At 44.5% G+C, this 11,835-nt stretch overlaps 1 protein-coding gene across 1 annotated transcript in view; it reads left to right on the top strand.

Moving 5' to 3' along the window:
* minar1 (membrane integral NOTCH2 associated receptor 1) overlaps positions 1–11,835 on the top strand; it is a 45,307-nt gene that overhangs the window by 20,862 nt on the left and 12,610 nt on the right. The gene's annotated exons all lie outside the window — the stretch shown is intronic.

Here is an 11,835-nt window from a genome sequence, read left to right as displayed (position 1 = left end):
TAAGAGTTAAGATTCTTGAAATTGTTAAGTGTAAGCAAAAGCTTTATATATGTGATGTATATGTGATGAAAAACGCTTTGAAAATAAAATGTCAAATACATTTGTCATCTTGCTTTTTATGCAAACTTTGTTTTTGACTAGCTATAAACTTTTACTCCTGGTTCTATAGAACCCAGGAAGAGAAGGCATGGCTCCCTTCAGCTCCTTATTACATCATTACCATGACTCACTGTCAATCGTAGCCATTTCCAAATGCCACAGATAAACCATCTCAAAAATATACATCTTTCACTCTCTCTCTTCTCTTCTTACCTCTGTTGGCATATTGCCCAGGTGGAGGGTAACCAGTTGTTTATGACACTCTGAATCAGCTCAGACTCATTTGAGGAATCTAGTGTACCTGTACACTGGTGCCATACAACCAAGCCTGGCTCACAACTTTGACTTCCTCTTCAATTCTCTACACGGCAGTTACTGCTGTGCAATGTACTCCAGTAGCTTCCACACAGTAATAAGACAATGTTAAATTACTGTAGGTATAATGGAGTTATTATATATTTACCAGACTTATAGTGTTGGGGTAGACCATTGCAGGGCTGCCTACGGGTGATGGGCAACACATCAGCACCACATTATTGTCCTGCTCACATTTTGAGTGTAATTCTGGGTATTGATTGTAATATAGTCTAAATGAGCAGTTCCTTTCAGACATGTTATTGTTGACAAAGTCATACAATCATACATTTATCCACAGCGTTGTGAATACAGTACATTTATCCACAGCAATATGAATACAGTACATTTATCCACAGCAATATGAATACAGTACATGTATCCACAGCAATATGAATACAGTACATGTATCCACAGCAATATGAATACAGTACATTTATCCACAGCAATATGAATACAATACATTTATCCACAGCAATATGAATACAGTACATTTATCCACAGCAATATGAATACAGTACATGTATCCACAGCAATATGAATACAGTACATTTATCCACAGCAATATGAATACAATACATTTATCCACAGCAATATGAATACAGTACATTTATCCACAGCAATATGAATACAGTACATGTATCCACAGCAATATGAATACAGTACATTTATCCACAGCAATATGAATACAATACATTTATCCACAGCAATATGAATACAATACATTTATCCACAGCAATATGAATACAGTACATTTATCCACAGCAATATGAATACAATACATTTATCCACAGCAATATGAATACAATACATTTATCCACAGCAATATGAATACAGTACATTTATCCACAGCAATATGAATACAATACATTTATCCACAGCAATATGAATACAGTACATGTATCCACAGCAATATGAATACAATACATTTATCCACAGCAATATGAATACAGTACATTTATCCACAGCAATATGAATACAGTACATGTATCCACAGCAATATGAATACAATACATTTATCCACAGCAATATGAATACAGTACATTTATCCACAGCAATATGAATACAGTACATTTATCCACAGCAATATGAATACAATACATTTATCCACAGCAATATGAATACAGTACATTTATCCACAGCAATATGAATACAATACATTTATCCACAGCAATATGAATACAGTACATGTATCCACAGCAATATGAATACAGTACATTTATCCACAGCAATATGAATACAATACATGTATCCACAGCAATATGAATACAGTACATTTATTCACAGCGATGTGAATACAATACATTTATCCACAGCAATATGAATACAATACATGTATCCACAGCAATATGAATACAATACATTTATCCACAGCAATATGAATACAGTACATTTATCCACAGCAATATTGTAAAGGTTCTCTTCCAGGGGTGAAGGAGAGGACCAAAATGCAGCGCGGCTAGTGTTAAACATGTTTAATACAAACACAAGTGAAACACTACAAACAACCTACAAAATAACAAATGTGCAAAACCGATACAGACCTATCTGGTGCAGAACACAAACACAGAGACAGGTAACAAACACCCACAAAATCCCAACACAAAACAAGCCTCCTATATATGAGTCTCAATCAGAGACAACGACTACCATCTGTCTCTGATTGAGAACCCACACTAGGCTGACATAGAAACAGACAAACTAGACACACAACATAGAATTCCCACCCAGCTCACGTCTTGACCAACTAAACACATACAAAACAACAGAAAACAGGTCAGGAACGTGACAGAACCCCCCCCTCAAGGTGCGAACTCCGGGCGCACCCCTAAAACTCAAGGGGAGGGTCTGGGTGGGCATCTGTCCGCGGTGGCGGCTCCGGCGGTGGACGAGGGCACCACTCCACCATTGTCTTTGTCCACCTCCTTAGCGTCCCTTGAGTGGCGACCCTCGCCCCCGACCATGGTCCAGGAACCTTCACCAACTCCCCTCTACAATAGAGGAGACAACTCAGGACAGAGAGGTAGTTCAGGACAAAGAGGTAGCTCAGGACAGAGAGGTAGCCCAGGACAGAGAGGTAGCTCCGGACTAGTGGCAGCTCCGGACTGAGTGGCAGCTCCGGACTGAGTGGCAGCTCCGGACTGAGTGGCAGCTCCGGACTGAGTGGCAGCTCATGACAGGAGGGCAGCTCATGACTGGAGGGCAGCTCATGACTGGAGGGCAGCTCATGACTGAAGGGCAGCTCATGACTGAAGGGCAGCTCATGACTGAAGGGCAGCTCATGACTGAAGGGCAGCTCATGACTGAAGGACAGCTCATGACTGGAGGGCAGCTCATGACTGGAGGGCAGCTCATGACTGGAGGGCAGCTCATGACTGGAGGGCAGCTCATGACTGGAGGGCAGCTCATGACTGGAGGGCAGCTCATGACTGGAGGGCAGCTCATGACTGTAGGGCAGCTCATGACTGAAGGGCAGCTCATGACTGAAGGGCAGCTCATGACTGTAGGGCAGCTCCTGACTGGCTGGCGTCTCTGGCAGCTCCTGACTGGCTGGCGTCTCTGGCAGCTCCTGACTGGCTGGCGTCTCTGGCAGCTCCTGACTGGCTGGCGTCTCTGGCAGCTCCTGACTGGCTGGCGTCTCTGGCAGCTCCTGACTGGCTGGCGGCTCTGGCGGCTCCTGACTGGCTGGCGGCTCTGGCGGCTCCTGACTGGCTGGCGGCTCTGGCGGCTCCTGACTGGCTGGCGGCTCTGGCGGCTCCTGACTGACGGACGGCTCTAGCGGCTCCTGACTGACGGACGGCTCTAATGGCTCGGGACAGACGGGCGGCTCTAATGGCTCGTGGCAGACGGATGGCTCAGACGGCGCTGGGCAGATGGATGGCTCAGATGGCGCTGGGCAGACGGATGGCTCAGATGGCGCTGGGCAGACGGATGGCTCAGACGGCGCTGGGCAGACGGATGGCTCAGACGGCGCTGGGCAGACGGATGGCTCAGACGGCGCTGGGCAGACGGATGGCTCAGACGGCGCTGGGCAGACGGATGGCTCAGACGGCGCTGGGCAGACGGATGGCTCAGACGGCGCTGGGCAGACGGATGGCTCAGACGGCGCTGGGCAGACGGATGGCTCAGACGGCGCTGGGCAGACGGACGGCTCAGACGGCGCTGGGCAGACGGACGGCTCAGACGGCGCTGGGCAGACGGACAGTTCAGACGGCGTTGGGCAGACGGGCAGTTCAGGCGCCGCTGGGCAGACGGGCAGTTCAGGCACCGCTGGGCAGACGGCAGACTCTGGCCGGCTGAGACGCACTATAGGCCTGATGCGTGGTGCCGGAACTGGAGGTACCGGGCTGAGGGCACGTACCTCAGGGCGAGTGCGGGGAGGAGGAACAGGGCTCTGGAGATGCACTGGAAGCCTGGTGCGTGGTGTAGGCACTGGTGGTACTGGTCTGGGGCGGGAAGGTGGCGCCGGATATACCGGACCGTGAAGGAGGACACGCGCTCTTGAGCACCGAGCCTCTCCAACCTTACCAGGTTGAATGGTCCCCGTAGCCCTGCCAGTGCGGCGAGGTGGAACAACCCGCACTGGGCTATGCAGGCGAACCGGGGACACCACCTGTAAGGCTGGTGCCATGTACGCCGGCCCGAGGAGACGTACTGGAGGCCAGATACGTTGGGCCGGCTTCATGACATCCAGCTCGATGCCCAACCTAGCCCTCCCAGTGCGGCAAGGTGGAATAGCCCGCACTGGGCTAAGCACGCGTACTGGGGACACCGTGCGCTTTACCGCATAACACGGTGTCTGACCAGTACGACGCCCTCTCACTCCACGGTAAGCCCGGGGAGTTGGCTCAGGTATCCAACCCGGCTTCGCCACACTCCCCTTTAGCCCCCCCCCCAAGAAATTTTTGGGTGAGCCTCTCGGGCTTCCAGCCTCTCTTACGTGCTGCCTCCTCAATCCAGCGCCTCTCTGCCTTCGCTGCTTCCAGCTCCGCCTTGGGACGGCGATATTCCCCTGGCTGAGCCCAGGGTCCTTTGCCGTCCAGGATCTCCTCCCAAGTCCAGGAGTCCTGGGTTTTTTCCCACTGCTGTCGCTGCCCGTTTGCACGCCGCTTGATCCTAGATTGGTGGGTGGTTCTGTAAAGGTTCTCTTCCAGGGGTGAAGGAGAGGACCAAAATGCAGCGAGGCTAGTGTTAAACATGTTTAATACAAACACAAGTGAAACACTACAAACAACCTACAAAATAACAAATGTGCAAAACCGATACAGACCTATCTGGTGCAGAACACAAACACAGAGACAGGTAACAAACACCCACAAAATCCCAACACAAAACAAGCCTCCTATATATGAGTCTCAATCAGAGACAACGACTACCATCTGTCTCTGATTGAGAACCCACACTAGGCTGACATAGAAACAGACAAACTAGACACACAACATAGAATTCCCACCCAGCTCACGTCCTGACCAACTAAACACATACAAAACAACAGAAAACAGGTCAGGAACGTGACAAATATGAATACAGTACATGTATCCACAGCATATGAATACAGTACATGTATCCACAGCAATATGAATACAGTACATTTATCCACAGCAATATGAATACAGTACATTTATCCACAGCGTTGTGAATACAATACATTTATCCACAGCAATATGAATACAATACATTTATTCACAGCGATGTGAATACAATACATTTATCCACAGCAATATGAATACAGTACATGTATCCACAGCAATATGAATACAGTACATTTATCCACAGCAATATGAATACAATACATTTATCCACAGCAATATGAATACAGTACATGTATCCACAGCAATATGAATACAATACATGTATCCACAGCAATATGAATACAGTACATTTATCCACAGCAATATGAATACAGTACATTTATCCACAGCAATATGAATACAGTACATGTATCCACAGCAATATGAATACAGTACATGTATCCACAGCAATATGAATACAGTACATGTATCCACAGCAATATGAATACAATACATTTATCCACAGCGATATGAATACAGTACATTTATCCACAGCAATATGAATACAATACATTTATTCACAGCGATGTGAATACAATACATTTATCCACAGCAATATGAATACAGTACATGTATCCACAGCAATATGAATACAATACATGTATCCACAGCAATATGAATACAGTACATTTATCCACAGCAATATGAATACAGTACATTTATCCACAGCGATATGAATACAATACATTTATCCACAGCAATATGAATACAATACATTTATCCACAGCGTTGTGAATACAGTACATTTATCCACAGCAATATGAATACAGTACATTTATCCACAGCGTTGTGAATACAATACATTTATCCACAGCAATATGAATACAGTACATTTATCCACAGCAATATGAATACAATACATTTATCCACAGCAATATGAATACAGTACATTTATCCACAGCAATATGAATACAATACATTTATTCACAGCAATATGAATACAATACATTTATCCACAGCAATATGAATACAGTACATTTATCCACAGCAATATGAATACAATACATGTATCCACAGCAATATGAATACAATACATTTATCCACAGCAATATGAATACAATACATTTATCCACAGCAATATGAATACAATACATTTATCCACAGCAATATGAATACAATACATTTATCCACAGCAATATGAATACAATACATTTATCCACAGCAATATGAATACAGTACATTTATCCACAGCAATATGAATACAATACATGTATCCACAGCAATATGAATACAATACATTTATCCACAGCAATATGAATACAATACATTTATCCACAGCAATATGAATACAGTACATGTATCCACAGCAATATGAATACAATACATTTATCCACAGCAATATGAATACAATACATTTATCCACAGCAATATGAATACAGTACATTTATCCACAGCAATATGAATACAGTACATTTATCCACAGCGTTGTGAATACAATACATTTATCCACAGCAATATGAATACAATACATTTATCCACAGCAATATGAATACAATACATTTATCCACAGCAATATGAATACAATACATTTATCCACAGCAATATGAATACAATACATTTATCCACAGCAATATGAATACAATACATTTATCCACAGCAATATGAATACAATACATTTATCCACAGCAATATGAATACAATACATTTATCCACAGCAATATGAATACAATACATGTATCCACAGCAATATGAATACAATACATTTATCCACAGCAATATGAATACAATACATTTATCCACAGCGTTGTGAATACAATACATGTATCCACAGCAATATGAATACAATACATTTATCCACAGCAATATGAATACAATACATGTATCCACAGCAATATGAATACAATACATGTATCCACAGCAATATGAATACAATACATGTATCCACAGCAATATGAATACAATACATTTATCCACAGCAATATGAATACAATACATTTATCCACAGCGTTGTGAATACAATACATTTATCCACAGCAATATGAATACAATACATGTATCCACAGCAATATGAATACAATACATTTATTCACAGCAATATGAATACAATACATTTATCCACAGCAATATGAATACAATACATTTATTCACAGCAATATGAATACAGTACATTTATTCACAGCGTTGTGAATACAGTACATTTATCCACAGCAATATGAATACAGTACATGTATCCACAGCAATATGAATACAATACATTTATCCACAGCAATATGAATACAATACATTTATCCACAGCGTTGTGAATACAATACATGTATCCACAGCAATATGAATACAGTACATGTATCCACAGCAATATGAATACAATACATTTATCCACAGCAATATGAATACAATACATTTATCCACAGCAATATGAATACAATACATTTATCCACAGCGTTGTGAATACAATACATTTATCCACAGCAATATGAATACAATACATTTATCCACAGCAATATGAATACAGTACATGTATCCACAGCAATATGAATACAATACATGTATCCACAGCAATATGAATACAATACATTTATCCACAGCAATATGAATACAGTACATTTATCCACAGCAATATGAATACAATACATTTATCCACAGCAATATGAATACAGTACATGTATCCACAGCAATATGAATACAGTACATTTATCCACAGCAATATGAATACAATACATTTATCCACAGCAATATGAATACAATACATTTATCCACAGCAATATGAATACAGTACATGTATCCACAGCAATATGAATACAGTACATTTATCCACAGCAATATGAATACAGTACATGTATCCACAGCAATATGAATACAATACATTTATCCACAGCAATATGAATACAATACATTTATCCACAGCAATATGAATACAATACATGTATCCACAGCGTTGTGAATACAATACATTTATCCACAGCAATATGAATACAATACATTTATCCACAGCAATATGAATACAGTACATGTATCCACAGCAATATGAATACAATACATTTATCCACAGCAATATGAATACAGTACATGTATCCACAGCAATATGAATACAATACATTTATCCACAGCGTTGTGAATACAATACATTTATCCACAGCAATATGAATACAATACATTTATCCACAGCAATATGAATACAATACATGTATCCACAGCAATATGAATACAATACATTTATCCACAGCGTTGTGAATACAATACATTTATCCACAGCAATATGAATACAATACATTTATCCACAGCAATATGAATACAATACATTTATCCACAGCGTTGTGAATACAATACATTTATCCACAGCAATATGAATACAATACATTTATCCACAGCAATATGAATACAATACATTTATTCACAGCAATATGAATACAATACATTTATCCACAGCAATATGAATACAATACATTTATCCACAGCAATATGAATACAATACATTTATCCACAGCAATATGAATACAGTACATTTATTCACAGCAATATGAATACAATACATTTATTCACAGCAATATGAATACAATACATTTATCCACAGCAATATGAATACAGTACATTTATCCACAGCAATATGAATACAATACATTTATCCACAGCAATATGAATACAATACATTTATCCACAGCGTTGTGAATACAATACATTTATCCACAGCAATATGAATACAGTACATTTATCCACAGCAATATGAATACAATACATTTATCCACAGCAATATGAATACAATACATTTATCCACAGCAATATGAATACAATACATTTATCCACAGCAATATGAATACAATACATGTATCCACAGCAATATGAATACAGTACATTTATCCACAGCAATATGAATACAGTACATTTATCCACAGCAATATGAATACAATACATTTATCCACAGCAATATGAATACATTTATTTTCCATGATAGTTCCACTTCCCAAATCTCACGTTACCTGATTATATGAAAATAGTTCCACCCCAATTGAAAAAGTTCAAGTTGCATTCGAAACCTTCATTTGGTAAAAATGATCAGTTTCTTACAGGCCCATTCATTTGTTCAAAGCTTCAGTCATAGTCTTCTTCATTCCCAATATTGCATATCATTACACATTCATATTGTATAGATACTGTATCTAACATTCCAGAGGATACGTTGGTGTGTTAATATTTAATGTTAGAAGAGGTTTTGTTTTTTGCAGTACTGTTGTGTCCGTGTGAATAGAGAGAGTGTCCTGAGAGAGAGGTCAGATGCAGACCCACAGTAAAGGTTAGTCCATCTGATCAGTGGCCTTTGAAGCCCAGCCATCCCCCCTCTGTCTTATCAGCAGTCCCCTGTTCTTATAGCTCCTCTCCCTCCCTCCTCCCTGACTCTCCCATGCCTCTCTACCCAAACTCACCTTTGTTCTCCCCCCCCCTCTCCTCTTTGTTCCCTCCGCCCCTCGCCTCTTTGTTCCCGCCCTCCCCTCTCCTCTTTGCTCCTCCCTCCCCTCCCCTCTCCTCTTTGCTCTCTCCCTCCCCTCTCCTCTTTGCTCACTCCCCTCCCCTCTTTGCTCCCTCCCTCCCCTCTCCTCTTTGCTCTCTCCCTCCCCTCTCCTCGTTGCTCCCTCCCTCCCCTCTCCTCTTTGCTCCCTCCCCTCTCCTCTTTGCTCCCTCCCCTCTCCTCTTTGCTCCCTCCCTCCCTCCCCTCTCCTCTTTGCTCTCTCCCTCCCCTCTCAGCTTTGCTCCCTCCCTCCCCTCTCCGCTTTGCTCTTTCCCTCCCCTCTCCTCTTTGCTCCCTCCCCTCCCCTCTCCTCTCCTCTTTGCTCTCTCCCTCCCCTCTCCTCTTTGCTCCCTCCCTCCCCTCTCCTCTTTGCTCCCTCCCTCCCTCCCCTCTCCTCTTTGCTCTCTCCCTCCCCTCTCCGCTTTGCTCCCTCCCTCCCGTCCCCGCTTTGCTCTCTCCCTCCCCTCTCCTCTTTGCTCCCTCCCCTCCCCTCTCCTCTCCTCTTTGCTCCCTCCCTCCCTCCCCTCTCCTCTTTGCTCTCTCCCTCCCCTCTCCGCTTTGCTTCCTCCCTCCCCTCTCCGCTTTGCTCTCTCCCTCCCCTCTCCTCTTTGCTCCCTCCCCTCCCCTCTCCTCTCCTCTTTGCTCTCTCCCTCTCCTCCCCTCTTTGCTCCCTCCCTCCCCTCTCCTCTTTGCTCCCTCCCTCCCCTCTCCTCTTTGCTCCCTCCCCTCCCCTCTCCTCTCCTCTTTGCTCCCTCCCTCTCCTCTCCTCTTTGCTCCCTCACCTCTCCTCTTTGCTCTCTCCCTCCTCTTTGCTCCCTCCCTCCCTCTCCTCCCCTCTCCTCTTTGCTCTCTCCCTCCCCTCTCCGCTTTGCTCCCTCCCTCTCCTCTTTGCTCTCTCCCTCCCCTCTCCGCTTTGCTCCCTCCCTCCCCTCTCCTCTTTGCTCCCTCCCTCCCCTCTCCTCTTTGCTCCCTCCCTCCCCTCTCCTCTTTGCTCTCTCCCTCCCCTCTCCGCTTTGCTCCCTCCCTCCCCTCTCCTCTTTGCTCCCTCCCTCCCCTCTCCTCTTTGCTCTCTCCCTCCCCTCTCCTCTTTGCTCTCTCCCTCCCCTCTCCACTTTGCTCCCTCCCTCCCTCCCCTCTCCTCTTTGCTCCCTCCCTGCCCTCCCCGCTTTGCTCCCTCCCTCTCCTCTTTGCTCTCTCCCTCCCCTCTCCGCTTTGCTCCCTCCCTCTCCTCTTTGCTCCCTCTCCTCTTTGCTCCCTCCCTCTCCTCTCCTCTTTGCTCCCTCCCTCCCTCTCCTCTTTGCTCCCTCCCTCCCCTCTCCTCTTTGCTCCTTGCCTCCATTCTCTGCTCCACCCCCCACTCTCTTTTTCCTCCCTCTGTTCTTCTCTCTCAATCTCACCTCCATCTCCTCCCCGTTCTTCCCTCTCCTGCCTCACTCTCCACTGCCTCGCCGTCTCTTTCAACCAAGCAGTCCCCTGATCCTCCCTCTCCCCTCCCTCCCTCCCACCTCCCTCCTCTCCTTTTCCTGTCACCAGAGCCTCTGCAAGACTCGTATAACTCCTGAATGTTAATAAGGATGTCAGGTTAGGGTGCCAAAACAACATTGTGAGAAGTGTGATGGCGGTGTTGAAGCTTTCATCTCGCTTGTCACTCTCATTAGGTAAGTCATGTAGTTAGGCAGGCAGGCAGGCAGGCAGGCAGGCAGGCAGGCAGGCAGGCAGGCAGGCAGGCAGGCAGGCAGGCAGGCAGGCAGGCAGGCAGGCAGGCAGGCAGGCAGGCAGGCAGGCAGGCAGGCAGGCAGGCAGGCAGGCAGGCAGGCAGGCAGGCACAACATTCTCCAGTCTCTGGAATGATTCCATAAACATGGCCATCATCCCCAACTGCCTAGATGATACAGCTAGCTACTAACCTCAGCTGAGGGACATCCTCTAAGAAGACCTACCACACAGATAGATAAGCCTGATTGACAAGGAGCCTGGGTGATCAGGAGCTGAGAGCAGATTTACTTGGCAAAACAAACCACACACACACATACACACACACATACACACATCGATTTGTCTGCAAAGGAGCATTCCTGAATCCAGACGTGCACTGTGCTGTTCTCCCCCTACAGCCTGGTATTCATCAACTTCCAATTAACATTGAATGCAGCCCTCCAGATGGCTGGAGAGACGTCCATTTGGAACATACAGTCGCCGCCTATACATTCAGAGACAAAGGCACATTGTCAACGTGTATATGAGCAATTAACCAGAGACAGAAATAGATTTGAGTCACTTCTATGACTCTGATAGCTGGCGTTACCCGTTGCTGTTCATGTTGATGCAGATGGACTGGCCATAGGGCAATTCAGGCAAATGTCAGATGGG

This window comes from Salvelinus namaycush, chromosome 1, assembly GCF_016432855.1.
Source record: "Salvelinus namaycush isolate Seneca chromosome 1, SaNama_1.0, whole genome shotgun sequence".
Lineage (NCBI taxonomy): Eukaryota > Metazoa > Chordata > Actinopteri > Salmoniformes > Salmonidae > Salvelinus > Salvelinus namaycush.
Note: the sequence above shows the minus strand (reverse complement) of the source record. Positions and strands in the feature narration are given on the sequence as shown.